General features: G+C 39.1%; 1 long non-coding RNA gene across 1 annotated transcript; it reads right to left on the reverse strand.

Moving 5' to 3' along the window:
- Window positions 1–3,056: 3,056 nt before the first annotated feature.
- LOC131012785 (uncharacterized) lies at window positions 3,057–4,139 on the reverse strand. Its single transcript, XR_009097441.1, has 2 exons — window positions 3,962–4,139; window positions 3,057–3,334 (listed from the first exon to the last, which is right to left on the reverse strand). It is a non-coding gene; the product is annotated as an uncharacterized LOC131012785 (long non-coding RNA).
- Between the last annotated feature and the right edge of the window lie 10,841 nt (window positions 4,140–14,980).

A 14,980-nucleotide genomic window follows, 5' to 3' on the forward strand; every position in this document is an offset into this window, starting at 1 on the left:
GGAAGAGACAGAGGTGCGGGCGGTGGAGGTCGAAAGACCTCTGCTAATCGTACGGTGACAAAGCGACGGCGACGCGAATTCACGTCGAGCTGCTGCCCATCGGAGAAGAGAGCGGCCGTGAAATTTAGGGATGAGGGTTCCTGAAATTGGGGAATTCTGGAGGACTAACAAATTGAAGGTCAGGATAGGGGAAGGAGTAGAGTCGGGGCTGGAGAATGGTGGCAGCAGCGGGCGGCGCTGCATGTTGACGGCGAAGAGAGAGAGAATGGAATGGGGAGGGACGAGAGGGAGAAGAGAAGGAGGGAGACGAGAAAATGAGGGGTTGGCTGTTGACGGCGATCCTCGGCGGCGAGAGAGCTTGCCGGATTTCATGAGGAAGATGAGAATGAGGATAGATTCATGTTGCTGAGAGAGGTCGAGAGCGAGAGAGAAGATCTTCCAGAGAGAGGAGGAGAGAGAGAGAGATGAATTGGGGCAATTTTGGGAAAGAAAAATAAACTTGCCACTCCAGCTACACTAACCGGAGCCCACCCCCTCACCCATTTCCTTAGTTGAACAGTGAATTAGGCGCGGGCCATGCGCCAAGTCCGGGCCTCCAGCTATCCTTAAATTACATATCAAACACCAAAAATTTATCAATTTGCTATACAAACTACCCTTAACCACTAAATCAAACACGCCCTAAGCGATTAATTGGATTTAGTTGTTCTAATTATAGTTTTATTTAGAATGAGATTATTAATTATTAAGCGGGTTAGAATACCCTAAGATGAGCGGATTGATTAAGGTTATGAATCCGATCTCATAAGGCAAACCTTTAATTTATAGATATGGCTTCCCTCACGGCAGTACGGCACTATGCATACTAATATGGCTTTTAATGTTAAAAAACGTATGCACGCTATGGATATGAAAATGTTTAAGCACATGATTTTGAAAGAAGGCTCGTCTGTCTTATAGATGCTATGATAAGCTTATATATTAGTTTTTGGTAACTGTCCATTAAGTATTTTTGCACTTAGCCCTGCATATATTTTTAAATGTGCAGGTTGAGCTGTGATGGACGATGAAGGAGCCCAAAGTTTTTTTAGACTCGTAACTTTGGTCGTTTTGCAAATGTAGGAAAAAAAAAATTCAGAATTGTAATTGTAGGACAAATTCGGTATAAGTAGGACAAATTGAGTCCGAAAAAATAATTTATTTGAAATTGCAAGCCTAAAAAACTTTGTCCTACATATGCAAACGGTCAAAGTTACGGGCCTAAAAAAAGATGAGAGATGGGAGAGAATTTTTTTAATATTTTAATCTTAAAATAAATACTATAACTTTTACATTTTAAATCAAATATTACATAAAATATTTTAAATTAAAGCTCTCATCATGATCTTTAATTTGATATGCATATTAAATAATTTATACTACTAGTTAGTCGAATTTCACAACTTTAGAAGAAAAAAAAGATTAAAAAAAAGAAAATAGAAAGAGAAAATGTAATTTATAAATAAACCTTCAAATTTATTATAACTACAAAATTGTCACTTAATTTTGAAATCAATTTGAATTAATTTCAAACTGAAATATTGACATTTTAATATAGTATAGATTTTGATCTAAGTGGGTATAGATAAACCTTTCTCCATATATATTAACTTTTTTTCCTTCCCCTATTTTTCTTCTTGCGTACCAAGAACTTGAACAAAGTATTTTATCTATTTAACTTGGTCAGCATTTGAGATTTAAGGGTTATTTTTTTTAATTTATGCACTATGCGTAATTGCATACACATATGTAATTGATTCTTAATAATAAAAGTAATGTACATTTTAGAAAAATTACTAGTTTGGATGCTACCACACATGGCAAAAAGTATAGTTTGTTTTTTTTTTAAATTTACATTTTAGACAAATTACGTCGATTATTTTTTCTATCATATTAATAAAAAATAGTAGGAAATATATTTAAGGGTGACAAAGAACTTTAAAACGAGAACATAATATATTGCGGAAGAAAATAAAATGTGATGAATTAAATTAAATTCAGAGCCCAAAGTTTTTTTTTAGGATTGTAACTTTGACTGTTTTGCAAATGTAGGACAATTTTTTTGGAATTGCAATTGCAGGACAAAAATAGCCTTACCATGAAAATATATGTCTATAGGTTAAGTGTAAGGTTCTTAGTTTTTAGTTTAAATAAGTTTGTATTGAAATTCAATCCCATAAATATGTGCGTACACACATAATATGTTTTTTTAGTTATATTTTTGTATCTTAGTCTCATAACATAAATAAGTAATTACTTGTATTTTTAATATATATTTATTATGTAAAATATAGATTTGTACAATATTTACAGCAAATGATATATGCAAATAAATTTACATTAATTTGTGTTTTTTTTATATAACTATATAAAGGTCCATAGATATTTTATAATTCTATTATTTTTTTTCATATTATTAAAATAATAAACACCTCAAATAAAATTTTGATTAACTTTAATATAGATATCATATAAAATAATTAAAACCAAGTAAAATGGTCATTTTGGTTTTATTTTGGATTTCCGTTGGCACTTATGACACTAATAGTGCCAAAAGTGCCAACGGAAATCCAAAATAAAACCAAGTAAAATTATCATTTTGGCACTTATGGCACTAATAGTGTCATAAGTGTCATACGTGCAACAGAAACAACAGTAATAGAATCAAGAAATCATAAATGGATCATCTAAACCCTAAATGGATAATCTAAACCCTAAATGGAACATCTAAACCCTACGGGGAAGTGTTTAAAATGGTTCTTTTGGCACTTATGGCACTAATATATAGTGCCATAAGTGCCAACAGAAATCCAAAATAAAACCAAGTAATAAAATGATGCGTATGACACTTATGCCATAAGTGCCATACGCGCAGTGGGCGCTGGCTTTTCCTGTCACACCCCAATTCTTGAAACAATAACTATAACTGGGATACGACTCGTCATTTAAAATGAACAAGGGAAAACCCTTGTGAAATCCAAATGAAAGGGATAACAATCGGGCTTAGCCCTTTTGGATGAAGAAAGACAGGTATTCAAGTGATACGAATCCATCAACAAACATAATAACTTCAGGATCACAAGTTTAGTGTCATGCTTCAGATAACCAACATTCACTGATCGAAATACTTGAGAGTCAATAGTCTAGGCTCAACAAAAGATATTGTTTAGAGTCACAACATAATAGGTCTTAAGTTAAGGAACAAAAGACAGATACTGGCTAGTTCTGCAGCGGAAGTCAAAATAAGGAGTTGAACTCTAGCCTCAGCTCTGCCCCGTCATCACCAGCCATTAACCTGAAAACATTTGAAAGTATTTTTGGGCTAAGTACTAATGTACTTAGTGGGCTGCAACTTTTAAAACATTTCACCATCTATAAGAGCAGTTTATCCAATCTTACTGACATGACATAAAAGGTTTTAAAGAGAAATAACTTTTAAGCATGTTAAAACATTTCATATATATATATATATATATATATATATATATATATATATATATCTTTTTGATTGCGCGCAGTTGTCATACTCTATTCTATTACTCGCTGTGATCCCGGACCTCTAGCCACTGGCAGATCTCTGTCTCCCGCTTACTTGAACTGAGGGCGTAACCCAGACAAGTTTACTTTGACCTCGAGATGCTACCCAGGCAGGCCTCATATTTCTCATGCTCCGGAACACATCCAGCCGAGCACCCTTATAACGCCTCAGGTTAGTGCCCGATGGAGATCAACCCACCGAGTCAGCTAACAAGTATACACAATTCTTAAACAATGTATTAGGTCATAAGAGAACCTCAATTGATTAACTGTACGAGCCTTAAACATGGCAGAGTGCACAAAAATATTTATTGGATAAATAGTTTGTATTTCATGAAACATTTAAGCTCATTAGCTCAATCATACATTTGGAAAATAAGCCCACCTGTATAGGCAATGCCTGTCGTTTAACGTTATCTCTGAATCGGAATAGCAGTGCTAATCCTCCTGACGCTCAAAGCCTACAAGAAATCTATTCTCAATAGGTCTCCTTGAATCTAATCTTAAGTCGTGGTGTAGTGCTTAACATTCTATGATTCACTTAGCCGGGTTTTCAAAATTTAATGAATAAATAATTGAAAACATTTCTCTTGAGTTAAGAACACCAACAATATTCTTACTCATCTTTCTTTTGTAATTGGAATTATAATTAAAACCAATTAAATACTTTTATTGCAAGTAAAAATGCAATTTTGTTGGGAACCTTGTGGAATATCCTAACCCTTGTTTTGATGATACCAAAATTCATAGGACTTAAATGTAATAGACTAGAATCGTTTTTGAACTCAAGTGTTAGAGTTCGTTTCTAGTTTAGTTGCGGTGTCAAAGACTGAAGACTGAAGACTGAAGAACGAAGACTGAAGACTGAAGACTGAAGACGGCAGTTACCAACTGAAGTATCAGTTGAAGAATCAGTTGAAGACTGATTATTTAATGCGCGCCATGGACTGATACTAAAGTCAAGTATCAGTTGAACATTCCTCCTAGGACTGATCTTCCAACGTTCAGAGGAAGCCACGTACGCTCAAGTACAGCCGCATTAAATGCAGAGATATCTCAATATCTTATCTCTGCAGAGGTCATTCCTATCTGGTGGTTACTTTTCAGAGATGTCACATCTCCTGTCCATCAAAGAGAGCCGTTTCCACACAGACAAGGAACCTCGAAGATTGAAGCCTCAGCCCAAATTCGAATTGCTCTCCAACGGAAGAAATCTTGAGGACGATTTACGCCAACGGATCTATTCAAGAGTTCTCCTACAAATAGCGCTCGAGGATCACTTCAATCTTCACCGATTCAACGACATAAGCTGAAGCTCTGCCGAAATAGCTACTCAGCCTAAAGCTTAAACCGCCCAAAGCTTGAATCGAAGAAGAGAATTCCAAAGCCAAAATCAGTCACTGCTGATTACATACATTCTCTTAGACCCTAGGCATATATTCTGTGTACCCAGAAGCCAAAGGTCAAACTTGCTTCAAAGAACTCGTTCTTTGTAAGTATAGTTGGCACTCGTTTAAACCTCTCCCCCATAAGAGTGTTTGAGTGACTCGGAGTTTCAGAAGGTGTTCTGAACTCTGATAGGGAAGTCTGAGCACGAGGTGTGCTTAGCAAGGAAATCCTGCGCGAGCTGTGTAGGTGCTGAAATCCTGCGCGAGGTGTGTAGGTAGGGAAACCCTACGCGAGGTGTGTAGGTGCTGAAGAGAGAGCTATCTTCAGTTCACGGTTTGCAGTGCACCCGGGAAGCACTTGCGGAGTGGATTGTTGGTCTGATCAACCAGCCGTGGATGTAGGAAAGAGTTTTTCCGAACCACGTAAAAGTCTCTGTGTTATTTACAGCTTTCAGTTTTACATTCATATCTGTGTTATTTCAATTGATAAAACTGAATGCTGACTAACTGAAAAGAGAAACCTTAATCCAACTATCTGCTCCACCGAGGCTATTCGAAACTAAGTTTAATTTCCGCTGCGTATGATATCAACCTGACTCACTATCCTCTGATAGTAAGGAAGAGAGATATCATCTTCATCTCTGCAAACACGACTGAAGCCCTTACGTGGATCAGTTAAGTTCCAGTGACTTAACTGATAACTCTTTACTGAAGAGCTTTCAGTATCAGTCGTCAACCCTGTTGGTCAACACTTATTTCGGTTAAACAGGTGTCTTGTTTGCGTGTAAAGTTTCGTTTCTATCTCTGACTGAGATCCCTCTGATTGAGGTTTGTAGATAGAAGATAAAAATAGCCCATAGGTGTATTCCCCCCCCCCATACACCTATTCGAGACCCCCCGGACCCAACAATTGGTATCAGAGCAGGTTGTTCGCAAGAACTATCTGTCTCTGACTAGTTCTACTTGAACTAGATCCTTTTTAAAGGTCTCGAAAAAGTTTTACTCTTTCTTTTTGTTTTGTGCTTGCTACTTGCTTTTTCTGCTGTTACCTGTTCTCTTTTTTTTTATGGAGACTAACCACAGCAGATTATCTTCTCTACCTATGTTTTGTATTGAAAAATACGACATATGGAAGTTTCGGCTTGAAAGCTTCCTCATTGCCCAACATTGTAGAATGTGGGAAGTCATCACCAGCGGTCCAATCATTATCACCGAAACTGTAAAAAGAGTTCCTACTGACATCCGTCAGGAACCTTACGATGAGGATCAGCCCAAGTCAAAGGCAGACTTCACCACAGAAGAAAGGAAGCAAGATGAGCTAGACAACCTCGCCAAAAGCATCATCTCCGGCACCGTTCCTGACAAGTATGTCATGAAGATCATCAAGTGCAGGACAGCAAAGGAGATGTGGGATATTCTGGAAAGAATGTGCGTAGGTTCTGAGGAGATCAAGGAGAATAAGCTTTCCATAGCTTGTCAGAAATTCGACTCCTTCCTCATGCTCAAGAATGAATCTGTCGAGGAAATGGAACAAAGATTCAATCTCATATTGAATGAAGTTCAATCCATTTCCAAAGACAAATACACTCAACGAGAAATCAACTTGAAGATTCTTCGAGCACTGCCACGAGGAGAATGGCAGATCTACTCAGTCGCTCATCAGCATAAGCCAGGATTCAGTCAGCTCCCGACAAACAAGCTTTTCTCCGATCTCATGGCAAATGAGTTCGATCTTCTGAGAAATCTTGGTAACAAGAAGGCTGGAGGATCAGACGAAGATGGTCCATCAACCTCAAGAGGAGTTGCACTGAAGGCCTCAACCAGAGAAGGCAAGAAGCAGATCAAGGAACCAACGGAACTCAACCCTGAGGACTTCTTCAGTCAATATGCCTTGTTGACTGACAGATTCAACAAGATGGAGTCCAAGTTCCGGAAGTACAGAAGGTTCCACAAGCAGCACTACAAGGGAAAAGAAAGAGAAGGGGACTCCAGACATTCCACAGATCGAAGCGGAGAAAGGAAGTCAGCCGCTTACGACATCAAAGAATTGGAATGTTATGGATGTAGAAAGAAAGGACACTTTAAGCATGAATGTCCTGATCTGACTCCAGCTGAGCGCAGAGAACTGAAAGCAAAGAAAGATCGCAGATCTTTGAAGAAGAAAGCGATGGTTGCTGATGATGCTAACTCTTCCAATGACACATCAGAATCATCCGACTCCGACAGTTCTAGCTCAGATGATGAGAGCCGAGCCCTGATGGCCAACAAATCAGAAAGTGTAGCTGACAACAGCTACGACAATGGAATGAATGGCCCAGAGGTCAATGTCAGGAAACATAAAAAGAAGGAAGAGGCCAAAGCTTCAATCAGAACGTGGTATCTGGACAGTGGCTGCTCGAAGCATATGACGGGCTACAAAGAATATCTATCCCAGTATGTTGAGAAAGCTGGATCCAAAGTTGCATTCGGAGACAACTCGATTGGAGAAACAAAAGGCTATGGTGTGCTCAACATGGGTAACGCCAGTATCAGTAATGTTAGCTTTGTTTCTGGTCTTAAACATAATCTGTTGTCTGTGAGTCAATTTTGTGACAGTGGTTTCACAGTGAAAATCAAAAAGGATGAATTCACTGTTAGAAACAATCAGAAGAAGGTGGTTCTGAAGGGATTCAGACAAGGAAGTGTTGGATTTGTATACTGAAAGCAAGAACGTTTTATGCTTGTATACAATGTTTCCTAAGTTCACTATCTAATCTCCTATCTGATTGTGTTCATGATTGCATATGTATGTTCTTTATCTCTATATAAGTAGATTATATGGTGTGTTGTAGATCACAGAAGACCATATAATTGGAATAACCTTAAGAGATATAATATGATCACAGCCGAAATAACTCTAGGACAAGTTATTGGTTTAGGCTGCAGTATAGATGGAAGTAGTTTGTCTTGGCTACTTGTCTATACTGGTATGTCATTACGTATTGATAGGACCACAGTTTGAGATGTATTCTTCTATCTGACTTAAGTAAAGAATCAAGATCTCGGTGACTTATAAATCTTAATACTAATAAGTATTCAGATATATATATTAATTCGTATCTGACTTAAGTGAAGAATCAAGGCTTGAAGCTGACTGGTCTGTTCAGATGCGAATCTGCGAATTCTTCTGAATTCTTCAGGTATTTCTGAGCTCCAACGTGCAGCTGTTAAATTCATAGGAGCATGTTAGGGATTAATCGTTGTATGATAAATTAATAATATTCCAAGAAACGATCATCGGGCAAACGGAACGTTAATTCAGTTTAATATTCCTACAATTGGTATCAGAGCCCAGGATTAATTTCTTGGCTCTATTATTAATTTATGTACGATTAATAATGTGCGTTGTTTTTACTGTTGTTGTTCTTCGTGGTTCGTTGATTCGTGGAATACGTCGTTTGACGTTGTAATCGTTTTTTCACCACGAGAAAATCCGTGGTTAGATTAGGATTTCAATTGCATTTGTTTTTCCGTTGTAAATCTGTAAAACCGAGGAACGAAACGAGGATGACGACGAATCAACAATGAGGAACGGTGTTTGGTGGAACGGAGGCCAACGAGCACGGAGCGAGCAAGGCCGCCGGCGCCGAGGGCCGCGCGCGCACGAGCGCTTGTGCGCTGTGCGTCGCGCGCCCGGGCTGGCGTCGTGCGTCCTTGCTGCTGCTCGTGCGGATCAGCGAGGCGAGGCCGAGGCGAGGCGAGGCGGGGCTGGGGCGAGTGGGGGCGGTGCACGCCTAGGGCTGCGCATGTGCGCTTCGCGCGCTGCGTGCCCGGACGGCGTCACACGGCCGCTGCTGCCGAGCTGCTGCTTGCGCGCCGAGGGGCCGGAGTCCGCTGCTGATGGCGCGGGTCAAGGCGAGGAGGAGGCGAGCGATGGGGGCAGCGCGCGCCTCGGGCAGTGCCTGCGCGCTGTGCGCGCGGCGTGCCCGGGAGGCGACGCACTGCCGCTGCCGCTGCTGCCGTCCAGTCCGCGCTGGAGCCTGCTGCTGGTGGCTGCGCGCGCCTGCTGCTGTAGCTGGTGGCGCCGAGAGCTGCTGCCGAGCCAGGCGGGTGCCGCGCCGGGCCGCTGCTCGTGCCGGGATGCGCGCCGGGGTGCTGCGATGCACGCCGGGAGCTGCTGCGGCGGCGCTGTCCAGCGGCTGTCGAAGAAGGGAAGCGGCGGCGCCTAGGGTTCCAAACCCTAGGTGGCCGATTTTCAAACCCTAGGGGGCCCAAACCCTATTTTCAAAGACGGGCCTGATGAAGCTGTTCGGGCCGAGTTTTTACGTTTTTGAGCCTTTTCTTTTCTGTTTTAATTGTAATAGATTAGAAATGGGATTCCACGAATGGGTCACGAAGAATTTTAATTCTTTTATTACTGTTCTTTGCATGTCGTGGTTGTTGATCCCTTATGCTCTTTACCTGCTTTTGCACGTCTTTGCTTGTTAATATTTGTTTATTAATTGCGCTTAGACGAGCATGCTAGTAGGTTTACCGTTTTCTTAAGCATGTTTTAGAATTCTGCGAGCATGTTTTACATGTTGCGTTCTAGAAGAGCATGTTTAGGATTATGTGTTGAGCATGATCAAACCTTTTGAAAGAAAAAGACTAAGCTGTATTAATAATTTTATAGATGATTAAAAATTATTTAAATTACCACAAACGGTCTCAAGACAAAGTGATTGAGGATGGGAGTAAACGTCCACACGATCGTGGCTTACTTCATGTTCGATTTCACAAGTTTGTTGAGTTGAGACTTCTATTCAAAATATTTAAATCCATTTAAGTAGTGGGAGTTATGCGGTAAACGTCCACCCTATCGTGGCTTACTCGTATGATTTTCATAAGTACTTTAGAGGATGGATTTTAAATAAGATAACTAAGAAATTAAATTGAATGCGGCATGGTCCTAGTGAGTATGTCAAATTCGAGAATTTAATTTCAAAGTTAGATTGTGGTTATTACTAAATAATTTTTATTCTTAAAATTATGTAGACCTCCACATGCGGTCTCAAGACAAAGTGATTGAGAATATGAGTAAACGTTCACCCTATCGTGGCTTACTTCATATTTGATTTCACAAGTTTGTTAAGTTGAGATTTCTATTAAAAATATTTAAATCCATTTAAGTAGTGGGAGTTATGCGGTAAACGTCCACCCTATCGTGGCTTACTCGTATGATTCTCATAAGTACTTTAGAGGATGGATTTTAAATAAGATAACCAAGAGGTTAAATTGAAAGCGGTATGGTCCTCGTGAGTATGCTAATTTCGAGAATTTAACTATCGAGGTTAAATTGTGGTCGCTGCTTAGATATCATTTCAAGTACAATGTACAACTCCCCATCGGAGTCCCTTCTTGAAAATGATATGGTCTAGTTAAAGTCCGACTATTAATTTCCTTTGTCAAAAGGTTAAGTTGACATGGATGGAAGTTAAACGACTAGGTAAATAGTCTGGTTGAGGAAATCATGGTAAACGTTCACCCTATCGTGGCTTACTCGTGAGTTTTCTTGGGCAGTTGGAGGTTTCATTAATATTGTTTTATCAAAAGGTTACAATATTATTGTTACGAATTATGTGCTTTATGTTCGTTACCTTCAGATATGTCTATGTCTCTTATTGTTTATTTATTCTTGCACAAATTCTTTTAACCGGTCCACATATATAAAATGGAAACGCAGTTTTGGATTTCTATCTTTATCACAAACTAAACACATATTTTGTGTTGCTTACTACTCGACGTTCTATTTGTTCGAACAATGAGACAACTGATGGGAAAAAGGAACTACATAAAAGGTGGCATGTGACGAATAATATGGCTATATGCTTTATTATGAGTATAATGTCACAAACCTTGTAGCTCCAACATCAGGGCATGGACGATGCTATTAGCATCATGCTGAATCTCAAGAAAGTGTTCGAAGAGTTGGACTGAGCTGTTCATTTAAATTTGATGAGAGTAATCTTGTTAATTTTATGAGTGAGCACAGCTCAGTGCACGAGCATGTCATGCAAATTTTGACGGACTTGACTTGCTCAGTGGGAGTATCGACGGTGAGGCAAAAGTCGATATTATCCTGAACTCTCTTCCCAAGTCTTTTAATTAAGAACTTCCGCCTCAACGCTGTTATGAGCAAGAAAGATAATACTCTTTTTGAGTTGTTGAATGCTCTAGTTACGGCTAAGGAAGTTGTGGGAAAGAGATGTGCAAGCACTTGTTATTGCCAAAGGAGAGCTATCTTCTTCGTCGAACGACGGGAAGAAGAAGGGTCCAAGGGGCAAGAAAGACAAGGGAAATAGTGGGAGTAGTGGTGTGATAAGATTGAGTATTGAAGATTTTTTCTTTCAATACTCAAGGCAAAGGGTTAAGGTACTTCACTTGCTATAGTAACTGAGACATATCAGCTCATTTTCTACTCAATTGTGAGTAGTGGATAACGAGAGAAACTGATAATGATTGTTACACCTTGCATGGCCTTTTAAGCTGACAAGGAAGCTGAGAAGTGATGAGATGATTGTCTTCATAGGCAACGTGACTAGAGTCGCAGTTGTTGCAATTGAAGCCTTGTCTTTAAGTTCTAAAGACATAGTTTAGTTTTTGAGAGTTCCTTATCATGTTCCAAAATTTTGAATAGATGGATCTTATGTCATTTTTGATAGTGGTGTTTCTATCATAAGAAATGACAAAGTTGTCTATTCTGGTATTTTGAACATCTCTCTTCATACTATAACTTGTCTACAAAATACCTTTATATTGCATTTACATCATCGAACAAAAGAAAGAGAAAAGTTAAGGCTGATCTCTCATGAGGATCTTACACATATATTGATACCCTAGAAATAGGTCACATCTATCTTAATAGGATCCAAAGGCTCGTGTCTAAATAAGTACATTGGATTCAATCCAGGTTGTACTATTTCGAACCTGCGAATCCTGTATAGAGGAAAAGATGGAGACCAGGTCATTCATGACAAAGGGGATAAAGGGCCAATAATGTGTTAGGAATGATCTTTTCTGATTCATTGTCAGTGTTTGGGATTCCAACCCAGTTTACTACACCATGTAATCCCTATATAAAATGGTGTGGTGGAGAGAAGAAATAGGTCACTCTTGAAAAAAAAATATGTTCGATGATGAGTTATGTATCTTTGCAATTAGTCCTAAAGAATCAGAAGGTGGTTATTAGCAATGACACACGATTCTTAGAAGTGGACTATGGGAGTAATCACTAATCCAAGTCAGATAGTGTACTTCAAGAAATTGAAGACATTAGACAGGCGATTCCATCACCCAAGCCAAGTGTGCAAGAGTTTTGTACCACAAGACAATGCACGCACTGTTGACACACATGTGCCACCACAGATCCATTGTAGTGGGAGGGTTGTGGGACAACCTGATCGATTTATGTTCTTGGGAGAATCTTTGGATTCAGTCCCTGGTAGTGAATATAAGAGAATCGACCCAGTTATCTACTTGGAATTAGTGGAAGACGAGAATGTAGATTTCTGGCACGCCTCAATGGAGGAATCCATTAAGAATATGGTTGTATACTAAGAAAATCTTGCTACCAGAATGCCGTAAAGCCATAGGTTGCAAGTGAGTATACAAGAGAATGATAAGTCCGAATGAGCAAGGTCGTAGCTTTTAAAGCTAGACTGGTGGCGAAAGGTTATGCCCAGTGTGAAGGTATAGGTTATGATGATTTTTTCGCCAGTGCCATGCTCAGAACATTCGGATCATTTTACCCATAACAGCTCACTTAAACCATCGAGGTTACGTGAGGGAGGGAGAGAAACATCTCGTGTCAATCGCTCTCGTGTCATCGGTGATGTGGTTTATCTTGCATTTTATGTAGATAATATCCTCCTAATTGGCGACAATATGGAGCTATTATCAAGACATAAAGTAATGGTTATCCGAACAGTCTCATATGAAAGACTAAGGAGGTACAGTATACGTCTCTGTGATCAAGGTTATAAGGGATCACTAGAAAAAGGATGTTGGGCTTATCTCGAGTGTCTTACATTGATACTGTGAATGCTCGTTTTAGTATGAATACCGCCAAGAAAGGATTGCTACCTTTTAGATATGGCGTTCTTTTATCTAAAGACTATGTCTTAAGATACCTGTTGAGGTTGAGGAAATGAAGACAGTATTCTACGTTTCCGCAGTAGATAGCTTCATGTATGGATTACTATGTACGAGATCTTATATTTGCTATGCAATTAGCATGGTTGTAAGATATCAGTATAGTCCTAGTTAAGACACTGAACTGTGGTAAATTATATTCTCAAGTCCATGACTAGAGAATAAGGATAGTTTACCAGCTAGACAGTTTAGTTCCCTTTTTGGATTATACGATTTCGGATTTCCAGGCTGACCGGAACAAAGAATAATTACCTCGAGCTATGTGTTTTTTCTTGGGAGGTAAAACCTTTTGGTTTGACCACTACCTCCAGGATCTAAGGGTAATTCCTAGTTTGCGTGGAAGCATCACCTTCGTGATACCTCAAGTGCAGTTGCGAACTCTAAGGAATCCAAGAACCACAAGGGGTTAAACACATGGAGAGTAAGTACCAAGTTATACGATTATTCATAAATCGAGGTTTTTATGCTCAAAGAATAAATTCTCACATATTGGAGAAACCTACTGATCTTTCACAAAAGGCTTATCGCAAATGGTCATTGAAAGATGGGAATGTGATTGATGCTAGATTGATGCCACCCACTTAGGAAACTTTAAGTATAAGTGGGAGAAGTGTTAGGTGATTGGTAAATAGACGCATTGTATACTAAAAGTTTGCTTTAGTATAAGTGGGAGATTGTTGGATTTGTATACTGAAAGCAAGAACGTTTTATGCTTGTATACAATGTTTCCTAAGTTCACTATCTAATCTCCTATCTGATTGTGTTCATGATTGCATATGTATGTTCTTTATCTCTATATAAGTAGATTATATGGTGTGTTGTAGATCACAGAAGACCATATAATTGGAATAACCTTAAGAGATATAATATGATCACAGCCGAAATAACTCTAGGACAAGTTATTGGTTTAGGCTGCAGTATAGATGGAAGTAGTTTGTCTTGGCTACTTGTCTATACTGGTACGTCATTACGTATTGATAGGACCACAGTTTGAGATGTATTCTTCTATCTGACTTAAGTGAAGAATCAAGATCTCGGTGACTTATAAATCTTAATACTAATAAGTATTCAGATATATATATTAATTCGTATATCACTTTGACTTACTATGGGTGAAAGTTATATACTAACTCGAGTACTCTGTATCTTGGGTGATAGCGATTAATATATGATATTTGATTATCTGTATTAGTACCCGTATCCGGTATAGGATAATGACATCCCCTTAAGGAGCTCAATAAGGTTTATTACGCTAAACCCTGCAGGTTGATTAAGTTCAGGCGTAATAATAAAGTTTGAGTGGTACTGCTTAAGGAATTATTAAGAGATTAATTAATTTAAGCTGTCAGAGCTCTAATTAATTAATGGATGTCGGATATTTTAAATACGGAGATTTAATAAGTCTAAATACAAGCCCCGACTCATCACCGGCAATAAAGGGGTAAGTCAGTATCGGTTCTCTAGTGGAATGAACTGATATTTATAAATTAATTATGGTCTGGGCTGACCATAGATAAATTAATTTATTTGAGGCCCATCTTTATTCCTTGTATCTGGTCCCTGGACTGGCCCAATGTCTCCTAGCCCTAGAAGGAGAGAAAAACGCCTCCTACACTAATTCTGTGCCTACACGTATTTAATTTTAATTAAATACAGCTGTCAGCTCTCAGGAAAATACACTGATAAAATATTAGGGTTTTGAGAGCTGTGGGGCGCAGGGAAGAAAAACGTGTGGGGCTTATTTCTCTCTTGGGACTTTCATAGATCGTTGTCCATCCAACGGTGAAAGCTGAGCGGGATACAGTCGAGAAGATCAGAGTTGGAGTCAGATTTTCGCAGGAAACCAA

Source organism: Salvia miltiorrhiza, chromosome 2 (assembly GCF_028751815.1).
Source record: "Salvia miltiorrhiza cultivar Shanhuang (shh) chromosome 2, IMPLAD_Smil_shh, whole genome shotgun sequence".
Lineage (NCBI taxonomy): Eukaryota > Viridiplantae > Streptophyta > Magnoliopsida > Lamiales > Lamiaceae > Salvia > Salvia miltiorrhiza.